Below are 17,728 nucleotides of genomic sequence, written 5' to 3'. Positions count from 1 at the left end.
TGTTTTTTTGTGGATTGTTATCAGTATCCCGTGCTTACTATAACGCTTACAACATTTAATGGATAAATCTCCGAAAACTATACTGATAGCTGAAAAAGAAAGGGGAATTGTGGAGTAAGTGAATGTGGCCTCCCATGATCTCATCGCCCTTATTGGATGCAAGCCGTGGGATAGAAAAACAACCCACACAAAAACACAGAACTGAGACCTTGATATGCGGGACAGAAGGTCAGGGGCACAGCTGGAGCACCGAAGCAGGAGAGCGCGCTTATCTATGTTTATACCATATGTAGAGCTAGTGCGATAGAACACATTCGGAGGTGGAGAGAAGGGAAAAATACTAGCTCAGGAGGCAGACTATATTAAGGCTGCTCTTTTGTGAATAAACTGCCTTTGGCTTTGCTTGTGCATGGATACGGAGTCCGTGTCGTGAATCGCCAGTTACCTGTGTCTCTCTGGAGTTCCCAGGGTAACAACATACTTTCTCCAAATATTCTGCTAGTTTTTCAGGATTCTGCACTTGTTCAGGGGTGAAACTCCAAAACGCTGGGGGTGCCCACTGCCCTAGGTATTTGCCCATGCTATCCCACATGCCCTGCCACTCGTAACTATCAAGCCTCGGGGCAGATTTCTGGGTGATATTCTGAAGTTGCTTAGTCAAAACCAAAACAACATGCCCAAAAACTAACAATAAGTGCAGCTTAACCACCCAAGGATGTTCAAAATACAAAAAGGTTGTTGTAACAAAGGCACAGACATCATAGAATAAAGTTGCAAAGATACCATTCTGTATTTCCTCCATATAAAATCTCTCAGAGGAGGAGGTATAATTGCCAATTGCCTCAGTAAAGTGGCATCCAAAGCACATGACACAGAGAGTCACCAACTCAACACCACACCTTCCTGAGCTGCAACTGCCCCCATTAATATACTGGTCATGGTGTCACATGGTATGGAATGAACACCCCATTGGCCAGTTGGTGTCAGCTGCCCTGGCTGTGGCCCCGCCCCTCCCAGCCTCCTGCCGATGTGGCAGAATGCGGGAAGCTGGAAAGGTCCCTGACCACCACAAGCACTACAGTGAAGAGAATTAACCCCTTCTCAGCCAAAAGCAGCACACCCAGGGACAGGCTTGATTCTTCACAGCAGTAATTTTGTCTTTGTGTTAGATGGGAACTGCCCAGATTTCATTTATAGCTGTTGTCAGTCGTTCACCCACTGTACACCTTCTCAGCGGCCTGCCTGTAGGCAGGAGGAGGCTCCTCTGAGGTGCCCCCAAAGCCTTCCCTTCTCCAGGCTGAAGCAGCCCTGTCCCTCATAGTACTTGCATACTGAGCATAAAGAAGTAAATCATACTTCTTTATGGAAGAAATATATAGCAGGTAGACAAAGCATTAGGAGCACAAAATGGGATTATTATAACCTGCACAGAACCTAAATTAGGCAAAACTCTGCATTTCTCACCTCATCAATGGTGCCCTGTACTTGAAAGCACAAGGTTTCAGTTTTTAAAAGTGTTTTAAAGAGCGCACGTGAACTACTTGTGTATAAGCCCCTTATCACACTGTCGTGGTTCAGCCTCAGCTGGCAACTAAACACCACGCAGCCGCTCGCTCACCCCCCCCACTCTTGTGGGATGGGGGAGAGAATCGGAAGAGCAAAAGAACCTGTGGGTTGAGATAAGCACAGTTTAATAATTACAATAAAATAATAATTATAATAATGATTATGATAATAATGACAATCATGTTAATATCATAAAATGGAAAAGGAAGGGAAGGGGAAAAAAGGGAAAAAACCACAGAAACACAAACGAGACATCCGCTCACCACACGCCGACCAACGCTGCCCGTCTCCGAGCTGCGATTGCTGCCTCCCTCCCCCGACCAGCTCCTCCCAGTTAACATACTGGCCATGATGTTACATGATATGGAATATCCCTTTGGTCAGTTTGAATCCGCTCTCTTAGCCGTGCCCCCTCCCCTCCCGGCTTCTTGAGCACCCAGCAGAGCATGGGAGGCTAGACATGTCCTTGACTAGTACGAGCGCTACCCAGCAACAGCCAAAACAGCTGTGTGTTATCTCAACATTTTTTCATGCTAAGTTCAAAGCACAGCACTATGCCAGCTAGAGTGAAGAAAATTAACTCTATCCCAGCTAAAACCATGACACACACTTAATTCAAATATGCAGACGCACCCTCAGTTACATATATCATTTGTGCCGGGAATAGCCTTGCAGTCGTAAAGTTTTCTCTGATATTATCAGCTGGCAGGGTGCATTTCAATGTGTCTCAACAAGTCCGTTAGTTTTTGAACTTGTTACTCCCTTACACAGAGAACTGGAATTTGTGACCTGAAATCTGACACTAAGTAAGCAGAATAAGTAACCTAGATAATACTCCAGAACAGAAGAAATAAGAAAAATCGGGATAGCGTGAATCTCTCTTCTGGGTCAGCTGTCTGGTTCTTCTCTTCCTTTGAGGTTTGCAGTCATCGTTTAGTCTAGATTTTCCTTAGCAATTTTTGGCAGGCTTTGCTGTCTTTATGTTTTTAGAATAATGTATTTATTTATTTAGAATACATGGCAGGAGGGGGGATCCATGTCCAGAGGGAAATCATAGGTAGTGATCTTCACCCAGATATCGTTTAACAGCTTTATTAAAGATCTCAAAGGCAGAGGCCTAATAAACTTAATTCTCTTCAGGTTGGTACTTGAAGAAGATTTGTGAAAACCCGGAGAAGGAATTGTGAAAAAGCGTCAGTCTCAGATGTGAACAAGAAGGGCAATAAAAGGATTTAATGTGGAATAACAATCGATAATATGACTGAGGCTGGAAAAGCAGGCTTCCAGGTGTGTGGCCATGAGAGTCCTTGGATAAACCTCAAGAAGGACAGCCTCACTTGCATTGTAGGCCTTGGGAAGTAGTATTCACAACCACGTTAGGAAAAATATAGTGCAGCAAGACATTTGCATGAGCGGCAGGAGGTAGGTAAATGGGAGCAGCCCGTACGTAAGAGGTGTTTTGGGGCTGAATGCAGAGACAGTGGGACAGGGCGTGTGAAAGCCCCGATATTGCAAGAGGGGTTGGTGAGGCCATGTGCAGGACACCATGTAAGTGGGGGGCACTTCTGTGCTGGACTGGATCGCCAGCTGGAGGTCTGAGTTCAGAGAAGAGGAAATCAAATGAGTAATGTGTTTGGAGGTATCAGACTGGATACTGAGCTATCAAACTTCTGTGAAAAAGAACGAGACTTTGCCGAAAGAGTGGTCAGGTGTTGGAACAGGCTGCCCAGAGAGGTGGTGGCATCACCATCCCTGTAGGTGTTCAAAAAACATGTCGACATGGCACTTCAGTGCATGGTTTAGGAGGCGTGGTGGCGTTGGGTTGACGGTCGGACCTGATGATCTTAGAGGTCTTTTCCAACCTTAATGATTCTATGATTCTATGAAATACCTCATGGGCCATGTCATACAATGAAATTTGGTAATACGATACATTTATTTTAGGGCACGTGAAACTTAACATCTCTTCCACATTGTAGCTACACTGATATAGTCACAAAAATGTAATCAGTCCATTAATATGTTAGATATATCTATCTAGTGAGTAACCCAGCACTCGCTGAACGAATATTTTCCTTAAACAAATTAATCTTTTTTTTAGTAGGCTCATTTCAAAATTACCTCTTGTTCAAAGAAAGACAATCCACTCTGACATAGGAGAAGGGACTGACAGAGCTGGGATTGTTCAACCCGGAGAAGAGAAGGCTCAGGGGGATCTCGCCCGTGTGTATAAATAGCTGATGGGAGCATGTGAAGAAAGAGCCAGACTTCTTAGCGGTATGCAGTGAAAGCACAAGAGCCAATGGGCGCAAACTGAAATATGGGAAATTCCATTTAAACACAGAAATCATCCTCATATTGGGGGTGGTCAAACACTGGAACAGGTTACCCTGACAGGCTCTGGAGTCTCCATCCTTGCTGAGATTCAAAGCTTGATGGAACACAGCCCTGAGCAACCTGCTGTTAGACTGGACAATCTCCAGAGATGCCTTCCAACCTCAACCGTTCAGTGATGCTGTGACTCAGACAGAAATCTCCATGGTCATTTAAAACAAATATTTAAGAGATTTCTGAGAAGACAAAGGCCACATTTTGAGAAAGGCCTACATGGCCTATGGCTTTAAGCCACATTTTCTTAAGACATTCAGAAATTTCTAAGCCCGAGTCCTACTTGCTTTCAGCAAGGCTTAGGTTTCTTAAGAAATGTAAATCTGAAGTTTGCTTTGTTTCTGCAGTTCCTGGGGGGAGGGGGTTGGGGTGTGTTTTTTTTTTCTCCTATCATCTTTGGCTTTTATTACTAAAGGACTTCTTATGCCTTGAAAGCATGACAGGGCTTGTTTCATAAACAAAAATCCTGGTCATGTGGTCAGACAGGCAGAAATCCAGTATGTAAAATGTTCTGGCTTGTGTTCTTTCTTCCTCCTCTGTAGGATGGTTCCTGTATGCCAGCTGCATAACCAGTAGTCAGCCTCAGTGCTGAGTACTTCTGTGAAAATGCGAAAAATCGCTGATTCTTTCATATTAATGAGGGAGATCTGCTTATTTGCATCTGACAGCCTATCAGTCTATTAGTTAAAGCAGAAGGCATGCCATTACTGAGCACTATAATACACTACGCATCAGTCTCTTCTTATTGGATTTGGTTGAAGAAAGGTTTCACTGAGAAGAAAGGAGTTCCATGTGGTACCAGAAATCACTTGAGAGATTAGTTTCTATTCAGTTCTCAGCCAGCAATACTCTTTGCAAATTGCTGCTGCAGCCAAGACTTCCTTAGGGTTCCCATAGGCTTTCAACCAATTTAAAAAACCAAAACTCTCTACATGTTCTGAAACAGACTGTATCAGATTTCTTTGGTTTTGGTTAAATTAGGCTGAAATTACAGTAGTGGATAAGTAACAAACGCTTAGAAGGCAGGCCTGGATAATTCTGATGGGAAAGATTGAACGCTGGCTGCAAGCAATCAGGAGACATCCTGTGCTAATAACATAAAGATCTCCAGCTAAACAGAAGACATTAATAGTTTTTAGACAAAGCAGTAGTAACGCAACATTTATTCCATTAAAATGACATTTTGTCTTTCAGTCTTAATTTTAATTAAACACTGTATCAGAGGGCAAATATTCAACTTGGATGTCCTGAGTGGAGGGGCAGCGCAGTGGGCCAAAGCTTCTTCACACCTTAGGTACAAACAAGAAGTTACGGATGTATGCTCTGTAGTCTTCATTGAAAACAAGCACAAAACTGCAGTGGTCCGTAGATCCCCAAAGAGCCTGGCTGTAATGACACTAGAGGGAGTCCCGAGGCTGCAAGAAAATCTTTTTCCTGTAACAATTTCTTAAGCAAATAGCGCCTTATAAATGAAAATGTTGTTGAAATACAGCTCCTGGGAACAATGAAGGAGCCATTGAATTCAGGTGGGATCAAACAGTATTCAAGTTCTAAATTCCATGTTTTCCAACGATTCATTAAGCAAGCCAAGTGGATTTTAACAAGGACTTTATCTTTTCAGTAAAGAGGATATTTAAAGTCAGCATTCAAAATGGAGTAAAAGAATCTCTTACATTATCACCCCGGTAATTTAAATTACAAGGCCCCTGTTCTACAGAATCAGTGCTCCCCGTGAGATCCTTCACTGAAGACTTAAAAGTTAGACCATGTGGTTCTGAGTTTTCAAGTTGGACAACTGAATTTTTACTGAAGTCAATAGCAGCCGTCAACGCTCAGCACCTTGAAGTTCAGGCTACACATTTGCAATAAAAGTAGGTTTTCCAAAAGCGCATCGGTGAGTTGGGAGCACAAGTTACTGTGGGATGCTGGGCCATGCGCGTTCTTAAGCCACTTCAGCAATTGTGAAAATTCTGCTGTAAGTATCTGAAAGAGAAATTCATGTGCACCCAGGACCGGCAGTCCTCTAGCTCACAATGATAGCTTATCCTCTGCCTCTGAGATGGGGAATATAGCTTGTGCTGTAGAAGATCATAACGTGCAAGCCTGAAGCAAGGCAAGACTCTCTGCTCTGAATCAAGGAGGAGAATGGCATTGGCATTTACTTTCTTTCCTCCCTTTGATGGCCCATGCCTCAAACCAAGACCTCTCAGCCTGCTTCAGGTATTCACCATACAAACCCTGTCCCTTGCAAGACATCGCAGAGTGAGCGCTCAGCTCTTGCTCCTCTCCTGATGTTGGGTGAGCTCCGTCAGAGAGCTCTGAGACTGCATTCAGGAAGAGGTTCTCCAGGAAACTAAAATCTTCCTCTTTTTCAGCCAGAGTGGCACAGCCTGAGGGAGTCGGCACAGGAGGCTGCAGCTGCCACTGGGAGGAAGAGGTTTGACAGTTGGAGGACCCAGAAGAAAAACTGATGGGATGACACTGACCACAGGTAGTGGTGCCCTTTACCTGCACAGCAATAGCGTACCTTTGAGCAGAAGCTGCTAAGTGATAGCCCTCACTGGGCTTCTCATGTGGCCAGCCCAATGGAGATCCCCAGTGTAGTAATGTTACCAGGGCAAGAGGAAAATCATAGCCATATAGGCGGGCCAGATACTGCATTTTGTCCCTGGAGCTATCCATGGGCTGAGGGCTTAGGCATTCTCCTCCTCCTCTTTCTTTCCTTGTGCCTGTGCACAGCTACAGGCAGTGAAGGGCCTGCTGTCCTCATCTGTTGTCCTCATGTTCATGCCTGAATTTTCATGGCTGCCCAATTACACTAATGAAGGCTGCTCTTTCTGCTAATGCAACGCAGTTTTAGAAAAGACATGCCCTGAAGAAGCAGGAATATCTATTACGAGGCTGCCATGGTATAGACTCTGCCTTATTCCCCATAGGATACGTGCTAGCAAACGCAGGATGCTCTCCATGTGGTCTCTTCTAGTCACAGATCAACCTCTTGGCATTTCTTTAGCAACACATTTCCTTAATTTATGGAATATAATAATGAGTATGTTAGTTTGCATAGTAAGTGTTATTGAAATCAAACTATGATTATTAAAACAAATGTGGGAAGTGCACTGAATGATGCAGTAGCCTTACTTTGTATTATTTTTGCTTGTTTGTTCCGTTTCAGTATGTGGAGATGTGTTTCTTTAGCCCAGGTATTTACTGATATACATATATGCAAGAGCCTGAACTGTCATGTTGGCCTTAAAAGAAATACTCATTTGCCCCAAGTTCAGTATTAAGCGTTGCAGTTGAGCGTCCTCCCTTCTGCAACTCCATATGCAAGTCTCAGGTAATTAATTGATTTTGCGGGAAACTATTTAAAGCTTCCAATTCCAGAAGCTTCGTCATGGATAATGTTGGAACTGGGAGTCTTGAGCCAGATCTTCTCCCCTATCTTCCAAAGCCAAACAAACAACAGTCAGCCAAAAGCCCAGCAAAGAAAAAACAGAAACACAACTACAGCAAAACTATGCAAGTTATCTTAGCACAGGGAGGAGACTAGAATTTGGCTTTGGTATAGGGCAAAGGAGGCAAAGGATCTTGAAGGGATGGTGCTAAAGAAAATGCTTTCATGGCCCCGGCTTCAGCATGCTGAAAGAAAGAAGCAACTCCCCAGGGAGGGCTTCACTTCTAGGGTAGTGGCACATGGTGTCACTCAAGATATATGAAGAAATTAAGTACTTAGCTTTGAGTGAAAACCATGTCTCATTCTATGACATGGCTGGTTTAGCAACTGCCATGGGATCCAACAGCAGCACATTTACAAGCAGTGTTTGTCAGAATGCTGAATAAAAGTAGCCAAAGAAATAAAAACCCTTTCATATATTTTTGAGTTTAGTTTTCTGATGCAATTTGCTTCACTGATTTATGCAGTTTTACTAATCCTTTTTTATGATATTCCAGTTGGTCAGTAACTTCACGATTGTTGTTTCTAAGTCAGTCCCCTTTGGTTAGACCCTTACTCTCTAGGAAAATAATTTATATTCATCCACACTGACCTGTTTTTCTCATTAGCCTGCGTAAATGATCCAGATTCTTCCGGTAATGGTGATATATCTTTCTTTCACCAAGTGATTCCTACATCAGTGAGAACAGCCCTCAGCATCTGTGCTGGTTTTGGCTGAAGAGGAGTTAATTCCCTTCACTGTAGTGCCTGTGATGGTCAGGGACATTTCCAGCTTCCTGTGCTCTGCCACGTGGGCAATAAGCTGGGATGGGCGGGGCCAGAGCCAGGGGGCCGACCCCAACTGGCCAATGGGATGTTCACTCCATACCATGTGACACCATGATGAATATATATTGACTGGGGCAGGTGATATGCAGTATTGTGGGGTGGTGTGTGTTTTGGTTGTTGATTTTTTCTTCATCCTGTTCTGGCTTTTTCCTATCTTGTTATTATCCTTTTCATTTTGCTACTTGTGGTTTTATTGTTTTATTTTAATTATTAAGGTGTTCTTATCTCAACCCATTATTTCTTTCACATTTACCCTTCTGATTCTCTCCCCCCATCCTGCTGGTGGGGGAGGGATTGAGCAGCTGTGTGGGGCTGAGTTGCTGGCTAAACCCCAACAGTTGCAGAATAGGAGGGAGGCAGCACAGGTGAGGCAGAACCATCAGGATCCAAAGTGTGACCTTGGCCTTCAAGCTGAGATTCATCTATGCAGGATCTTCTTGCTGCAACAATCTGTAAGCAATGCAGGACAGCTGCTACCAAGCAGACTGTGGTGGTGAGAGCACTCATGGCACAAAGAGCAGAGAGAACCTTCTTGAGAAGGTGGTGAGAAGCGTTGCATGCCTTCACGTGGTATAGCTTCAGTACAGTCTCTTGTTCTGTGCATTTAGCGAGATGGAGTTCTTTGCAGCAGAAACAGATCTTCTTTCCACCCATATCCACCAAATTGCATCTTGGTAAACTGGATACAAACTGGATGCCTTGACATCCCATTACAAATACAGCCAGGTTCAGCAGAACACAGGCAATATTGGTCAGAACAAATAGGTTAGCCAAAACTATCAGTGGCCTCTTCCTTACCATTAATCCCCAAATTCCAGATAAGAATACCGAGGAGCTGGCCCAGAAGAGAGAGGTGTTATTCACCTGCGGGATGCTGTTCAGCAACAGCACCCCAAAGTCCACCTGGATAGAAGATAGAGCAGCCCCAGCCTCTGGAGACAACTCCTGTCTGGTGTGAAATGTATCCCTTCAAGGCCGATGTTATATTTTACTCAGGAAAATGGGCTGTCATAGAGAAAATTATCCAGTACCTGAGGGAAGTAGCTGTGCTTGAGGTGATTTATGGTGACCTGGACGATCTACAGTTGTCCAAAGATTGTGATGAAGCCCAGCGCACATGACCCATGTGGCAGATGTTTGTATGGAGCACAGCATGTAATCTCATTGGCATAACTGGCCTGAAAAGATGAAGAGGCACCAATGGTGGGGGATTTGATTGACGAACTTTGGGATTACAAAGCACATGTCTCTTCCTCCTTCATCTTGACTGTGGAGAAACTGTCCCAGGAGGTCCAGAAACTCAAAAAAGCTATGTCCTAGTCGCCACCTGTATGGACCAGTATCTCAGCCATTAGGAGTAAGTGTCCCTTTGCTCAAGAGAGAGGATACACACCAGATGCCACTCTAAGGTTTCACCTGTGTGACACTGGTATGTGAGCTGCAAGGGAAAACAAACACTTAAGGGTGGTTCTTCCAGGAAAGTTGCTGCTCCAGTTTCCAGTGAGCGGTTCCACAGACAGAAGAGTAGGAGCACTGATTTTATGTTTGACCTTAACAGGGCAAATTTTGATTTGTGTTTACAAGAAGTGAGTAGCAAATACTATGATCAGGAATAGAGGGGCCCTGCCTCCAGCCAGGTGGAGGAAAGGGACAACCGGCTTTACTGGACTGTGTGGATCCGATGGCCTGGCACATCTGACCCACAGGAGATTAAAGCTTTAGTGGACATTGCTGCACATTGTACCCTTGTACATCAAACTACATAGGGGTAGATTTCATTACTATTGCTACAGTGACAGGGGGATCCCAAGATCTGATGGTATTGGAGGCCAAAGTGAGCCGGGAATGAGTAGCAAAAGCACCCCATTGTGACTGGCCCTGAGGCTCCATGCATCCTTGGCGTAGACAACCGCAGGAGAGAGTATTTCACGGACCCAAAAGGGTACAAGTGGGCTTTTGGTATAGCTGCCTTAGAGACAGAGAGAATTAAACAGCTGTCTACTTTGCCTGGCCTCTCAAAGGACCCTTCTGTTGTGGGGTTGCTGAAGGTCGAAGAACAGCAGGTGCCGATCGCCACCGCAACAGTGCACCAGTGGCAATATAACACCAACCGAGATTCTGTGATTCCCCTCCATGAGTTAATTCTTCGACCTGAGAGCGAAGGAGTGACCAGTAAGAGCCCCTCAACCTTTAACAGTCCCCTATGGCCAGTGCGGAAGTGTAATGGAGAGTGGAGGCTTACAGTAAACTGTCATGGCCTGAATGAAGTCACTCCACCGTTGAGTGCTGCTGTGCCAGACATGCTAGAACTTCAATACGAACTGGAGTCAAAGGCAGCCAAGTGGTATGCCACAATTGATAGTGCTAATGCATTCTTCTCAATCCCTCTGGCAGCAGAGTGCAGGTCACAGTTTGCTTTCACTTGGAGGGGTGTCCAGTACACCTGGAATTGACTGCCCCAGGGGTGGAAACACAGTCCTACCATTTGCCATGGACTGATTCAGACTGTACTGGAACAGGGTGGATCTCTGGAACAGCTACAATATATTGATGACATCGTTATATGGGGCAGCACAGCAGAAGACATGTTTGAGAAAGGGAAGGAAATATTCCAAAGCCTTCGAAAGGCCAGTTTTGCCATAAAACAAAGTAAGGTCATGGGGCCCGCACAAGAGATCTCGTTCTTAGGGGTGAAACAGTAAGATGGACCTCTTCAGATTCCAATGGATGTGATCAACAAAATAGCAGCCATGTCTCCACCAACTAGCAAAAAGAAACACAATATTTATTGGGTGTTGTAGGTTTTTGGAGAATGCATATTCCAGATTACATTCTGATCGTAAGCCCTCTCTATCAAGTGACCTGGAAAAAGAATGATTTCAAATGGGGCCCTTAGGATTTACAAGCCTTTCAACAAATAAAACAGGAAATGGTTCATGCGGTAGACCTTGGGCCAGTCCGGGCAGAACAAGTTATAAAAATTTGCTCTAAACCGAAGCCAAGGAGAATGGCCCTACCTGGAGCCTTTGGCAGAAAGCGCCAGGGGAGATTTGAGGTTGACCCCTAGGGTTTTGGAGTCGAGGATACAGAGGGTCTGAAGCGCACTCTACTCCAACTGAAAAAGAGATATTGGCAGCATATGAAGGGGTTTGAGCTGCTTCAGAAGTGGTTGGTACTGAAGCACAGCTCCTCCTCGTACCCCAACTTCTGGTGGTGGGCTGGATGTTCAAAGGAAAGATTCCCCTCTACACATCATGCACCTGATGTTTCATGGAGCAATGGGTTGCACTGATCACCCAGAGGGCTTGAATAGGAAACTCCAGATACCCAGGAATGTTGGAAGTGATCATGGACTGGCCAGAAGGCAAAGCTTTTGGATTATCACCAGAGGAGGAGGTGACACGTGCTGAAGAAGCCCCACTCTGTAACAAACTGCCAGAAAAAGAGAAGCAATATGCTCTGTTCACTGATGGGTCCTGTTGTCTTGTGTGAAAGCATCGGAGATTGGAAGGCTGCTCTATGGAGTCCTATACGACAAGTCGCAGAAACTGCTGAAGGAGAAGGAGAATCCAGTCAGTTTGCAGAGGTAAAGGCCATCCTGCTGCACTTAGACATTGTTGAACGGGAAAAGTGGTATGGAGGACGATTGCTGAAATAAAACTATGGGCAGGCTTGGCAGATTGACAAGATTTCACTCCCACAACCCTGCCAAGGCAAGCACTGTGTGCTTACAATGGTGGAAGCAACCGCTGGCTAGAAACATATCCTGTGCCCCGTGCCACCACTTGGAACACTATCGTGGGCCTGGAAAAACAAGTCCTGTACCCCAGAGAGAACTTTGTCACACAATGGGACTCATTTCTGAAACAACCTCATAGACAGTTGGGCCAAAGAGCATGGCATTGAGGGGGTGTATCACATCCCCTGTTCATGCACCAGCCTCTGGGAAAGTCAAAAGATGCAATGGACTGTTAAAGACTACACTGAGAGCAACGGGGGGTGGAACATTTAAACACTGGGATGCACATTTAGCAAAAGCCACCTGGTTATTCAACACTAGGGTATCTGTCAATCGAGCTGGCCCTGCCCAGTCAGAACCCTTATGTACTGTGGAAGGGGATAAAGTCCCTGTAGTGCACGTAAAAAATATGTTGGGGAAAACAGTCTGGGTTATTCCTGCCTCAGGCAAAGGCAAACCCATTTGTGGAGTTGCTTTTACTGAAGTACCTGGGTGTACTTGGTGGGTGATGCAGGAGGATGGAGGAGTCCGGTGTGTACCTCAAGGGGATTTGATCTTGGGTGAGAACAGCCAATGAACTGAATGGTATGCTGTTAACTGCTATATAATGTTGTATGTCAACACTGCTATGGTTGCTATATTCCATAACAATGGTATCATGGTAGGAATGTTTCATTGAACCAAGGAAAAAGCAGCAGTGATGGAGCAAGGACTGACTTCAGCATGCAACAACCCAACACCACACACACCATCTCTCTGAAAGACTCGTACAATAGATGGAACCCAAAGTCATGGACTAAATGAAACACAATGGACATTTCACAGACATTTTACAGGGGTTTTCCATAGACTAGGGGAATGATAAATGCAATCAGTATATTCTATTAAAGGGTGTAGAAGGCGGCTAGGTGTTATTGAAATTGTATTGGACAGTATGGGACCTGAGCATGACTTAAATGATATGGAATTGGGGTGGATACTGTCATGGTTTTATCTGGGATAGAGTTAATTTTCTTCACTGTACCTGCCATAGTGCTGTGCTTTGGCCTTAGTATGAAAACAACATTGATAACACACTGATGTTTTAGTTGTTGCTGGGTGGCGCTCGTACTAGTCAAGGACTCTTCTAGCTTCCCATGCTCTGCGAGGTGCAGAAGAAGCCAGGAGGGGAGGTGGCACAGCTAAGAGAGCGGGTTCAAAGTGGCCAAAGGGATATTCCATATCATGTGACGTCATGCCCAGTATGTTAACTTGGAGGGGCTGGCCGGGGGTGGGAGGCAGCAATCGTGGCTCGGGGACAGGCAGCGTCGGCCAGCAGGTGGTGAGTGGTTGTATCATTTGTGGTTTTAGTTTTTACCCTTTTTCCCTTTTTCTTTTCCTTATATTATCATTATTGTAATTATTATCATCATCACTGTTATCATTATTATTTCGTTTAAATTAGTAATCTGTTCTTATCTCAATCTACAAATTTTTTATGCTTTCCTCTTCCAATTCTCTCCCCTGTCCCACAGGGGTGGGGGGAGTGAGCGAGCGGCTGCGTGGTGTTTAGTTGCCGAGTGGGTCTGAACCACGACAGAATTGGTACGCTTCTGTAAGCCGCATAAGTTTTGTACTCTTGGTGGTACGGATTTATTGATACTGAACTCGGATACTGGCTTGTTCACATTGAATTTGGATATACCCGTCAGGTGTTGTAAAATTGAAAGCTAAGTATGAATGAGCTGAGTTAACTCTGGTGTGACTGGTGAATGAACGAGTGACTGAGACGCAGCATAGCTGCAAAGTGAGTGTGGAGTTCTGACCCTTGGTTCCACTATCCTGCCAGGGGTAATACCGCAACAAAGCGATTGTTAACTTTATTACGGACCAATAGTGTGCCATCTACGTACACGTTGTCATCTTGTGTGCCTCGTAAATAAGAAAACGGAATGGGGGGGGGAATCAGAGCAGTGAAATTCCAAAGAAAAGCCCCCTAGGATGTATCCTAGCACACTGCAAAGATATAGGGGGTCCGCCGGGTGGGAGTGTGAATAAGAAAACATTGTATTGCGGCTGATGATGTTTTTTAAAGGGAAGAAAGAATGTGGGATGAGGTTATGTATGCAGATATGTTTTCCACTTTGCAGAATCATCCGGAGTGGCAGAGAGATTGTGGTATTAATATTCCACCAGAAGATGCCCTGGTTTTATCTTCAGAAAAAGAAAAGAGAAGTGAAAAGAAGGAGCGGGAGAAAATAAGGAGATGCTGTTCAGCATGTAGTATTGGGCAGAGGTGTTTGAAAACAGTAAACCCTAGAAAGAAGCGAGAGGAGATAGAGGATCAGCCTGAAGATTTGGGATTACCCCCCGCTTAGTAACAAACTTGCCTCTCCCACACCCACCACTTTTGAAACAGACAGTAGTAGTGAGGAGGAGGGAGCGATGACTAGTTTTACTCCGGTCACAGCACGAACTCGGAGTAAAACTCAGAAGGCTCCCCAACTCCTAGCCCCATTGCGAGAGGTAATGGGGGTAGGAGGTCCAGCCAGAGGAAAAGTACTCTTCTCCACTTCTGATTTAGATGCCTGGAGAGAGGTAGCTAGGGGATACCGGGATGACCCCTCTCGAGTGGCAAAACGATTTGAATTAAGAGTAAAAAAACTAGGACCCCAATTGGAGAGAGGTAGATTTGATTTTGGGGGAAATGATGGAAACAGAAGAACAATTAGTATTAAAAACTGCACAAACTCATGTGCAGGCCCAAATTACTGGGGGAACCTTACAAGGGAATGGGGACGATTACATTCACCTGACGGACCCACATTGGGCCCCCAATGACGGGCGTGATGATAGATTATTAAAAAGATACTGAGATTGGATAAAATTTGGATTAGAAAATGCAATTCCAAAAGCTGTAAATTGGTCAGCATTGTATGCTGTCAAACAGGGTCAGAAAGAGACCCCTCCTGAATTTTTGGATCATCTGAGAAATGCCATGCGAAAACACACTACCCTAGATCCCTCCTCGGATGTGGGACAACAACAACTTGTTTCTCTATTTTTGGGGCAATCGTCTACAGCTATAAGAAAGAAGCTACAGAAGTGAAAAGAACCGGAAATAAGAAGCTTAGAGAAATTGCTTGAGGAGGCATGGAGAGTTTTTAGGAATCAGGAGAATGCCAATAGAGGAAAATTGACAAAAGTGATGGCGACAGCTACGGTGGCAGCCTTGGAACAGAGAGGAATGGTAAACAGAGGAGGATTGAAAGGATGAGGAAAGGGAAGGCCCTTTGGAAATAGAGGGGGACTGGGAAAGAATCAGCGTGTGTATTGTTGGGAGGAAGGACATTGGAAAAATGAATGCCTCTGCTTTTCTACTGCATCTCGGCACACTCTGGCAATGCCCTTGTAGCTCTCGACGGCTAATCCTCCACTTCTCCATCTCTGGTAGGCTTACCTTTTGGATTTGAGTAGACCCAGGAGGTCATGGTTGAGCCATGGGGGCCTCTTGCTCCGCTTACTTCCTTTTCCTTTGTAGGGGATGAATTGGCTTTGTGCTTCCAAGAGAGAGTTCTTGAAGAATTCCCAGCACTCACTAGCTCCTTTGTCTTCCATGGAAGCTTCCCATCGAATCCCTCCCAACTGAGCCCTGAGTGAACTGAAGTTTGCTCTCCTAAAATCCAGAACCCTTGTCTTAGGGGTGACCTTCAACACGCTCAGCAGGATCCCGAACTCCACAATATTGTGGTCACTGCAGCCAAGGCTATCACTAACCGAGATATTACAAAGCAGGCTTTCTCGGTTTGTGAATAGCAAGTCCAGCAGTGCCTCATTCCTGGTTGGCACATCTAACATTTGTATCAGGAAACAGTCCTCTATACATTCCAGGAACTTGGTGGATGACATGCGAGCTGCCGTATTGTTCTTCCAGCAGATGTCTGGGTAGTTGAAGTCACCCATCAGGACCAGGTTCTGTTGGCCAGAAGCTTGCTTTAGTGCCCCAAATATTGCTTCGTCGGCTTCGTCATCGTGGTTAGGAGGTCGGTAGCAGATGCCCACTGTGAGGTCCTGCTTGGAGATGACCCCTTTCACTTTAACCCAGAGGCATTCGATAGAGCAGTCGCAATCACCATAGTTGACTTTGATACATTCAAGGTGTTCCTTGATGTAGAGTGCAACTCCTCCACCTCTTCTACCCTGCCTGTCCTTACGAAAGAGCCTGTAACCGTCCATTGGGATCCCCCAGTCAGTTGAGTTGTCCCACCATGTTTCAGTTACTCCTATGATGTCATACCCTTCTGAGTGGGCACAGAGCGCCAGTTCCTCCTGTTTGTTTCCTAGACTGCGTGCATTTGTAGACATACACTTGAGCTGATTACTCTTCTGTTTCACCCCTTGGGAGACAGCTAAGAAACCTTTACCACCACACTGCTTGGCCTGACTTACTCCCCCATTGGACGTGCTGGCGTGAGTGTTTTTGCAACGGATCCCACCCGCCAAGTCCTTCAGTTTAAAGCCCGCCTCACCAAGTTAGCCAGCCTACTGCTGAAGATTCCCGTACCCCTTTCAGACAGATGGATTCCATCCCTCCCTAGCATGTCGTCGTCATTGAAGAACACCCCATTGTCATAAAAGCCAAAGCCCTCCCGGTGGCACCAGCCACGTAGCCAGGAGTTGATATACATTATGCGCCTGTTTCTGGCTGCTCCCTTCCCTCGAACTGGCAAAATAGAAGAGAAGATCACTTGGGCGCCAATGTTTTTCACTTGCTCCCCCAGGGCTCAAAAGTCTCCCTTGATTTTACCCAGGTTACGGCTCTCAGTGTCGTTCATGCCTACGTGAAATAGTAATAGTGGATAGTAGTCTGTTTTCCTGATGAGTTGTGGCACCCTCTTGGCAACGTCCCAAAGCCCAAGGAGACCCCGCAGACCTTGATAGATGAAACAGAAGTCGACTGACGGGGACCTGGGGCATCTACCCTAGCAGATCCACTGGTTAAAATAAAGCTAGCGAGACGAGAGAGAGAGAGGTAGAATTCTTAGTAGATACAGGTGCTTCTTTCTCTGTTTTGAATCCAGAACTGATAGCTATAAGTAAAGATTTTGTGAATGGAATAGGAGCTACTGGCCAACAGGAAAGGGCATTCTTTTTGAAGCCGCTCAAATTTAAATTAGGAAAGTGGATTGGAATACATCGATTTCTATATTTACCGAAATCAACCAAGCCATTATTGGATTGGGATTTATTGGAACAACTGGAAGCAGAAATAGCCTTTAAACAGGGAACCATGGAACTAAAGGCAAATGGAAACCAATTATTTTCAATTTTAAGTTTGGCCCTAATGCACCCTGAAAAGTCCGCTGTATCGGTGCCTGAAATTGAAGAGATTATCAGTCAGGTATATCCAGGAGTATGGGCTGCGGGAACCCCAGGGAGGGCAAAGAATGCCATTCCCATAGCAGTAGAACTTAAAGAAGGGATAAGCCCAGCACGACAAAAACAATACCCCTTGAAGTTAGAAAACCGGAAGGGAATAGAAGGACCGATTAATAATTTTGTACAGCACGGGCTATTAATAGGATGTGAACCAGAATATAATACCCCTATATTACTGGTAAAAAAGCCGGATGGAACTTATCGGGTAGTACAAGATTTAAGAGAAGTGAACAAAATTATTAAGGACCTACACCCTGTGGTAGCTAATTCTCATACCTTACTTACTAAATTACGGGATAATCAAGTATGGTTTACAGTAGTGGATTTAAAGG

This window comes from Phalacrocorax aristotelis, chromosome W (assembly GCF_949628215.1).
Source record: "Phalacrocorax aristotelis chromosome W, bGulAri2.1, whole genome shotgun sequence".
Lineage (NCBI taxonomy): Eukaryota > Metazoa > Chordata > Aves > Suliformes > Phalacrocoracidae > Phalacrocorax > Phalacrocorax aristotelis.
This window is presented reverse-complemented; position numbering follows the sequence as displayed.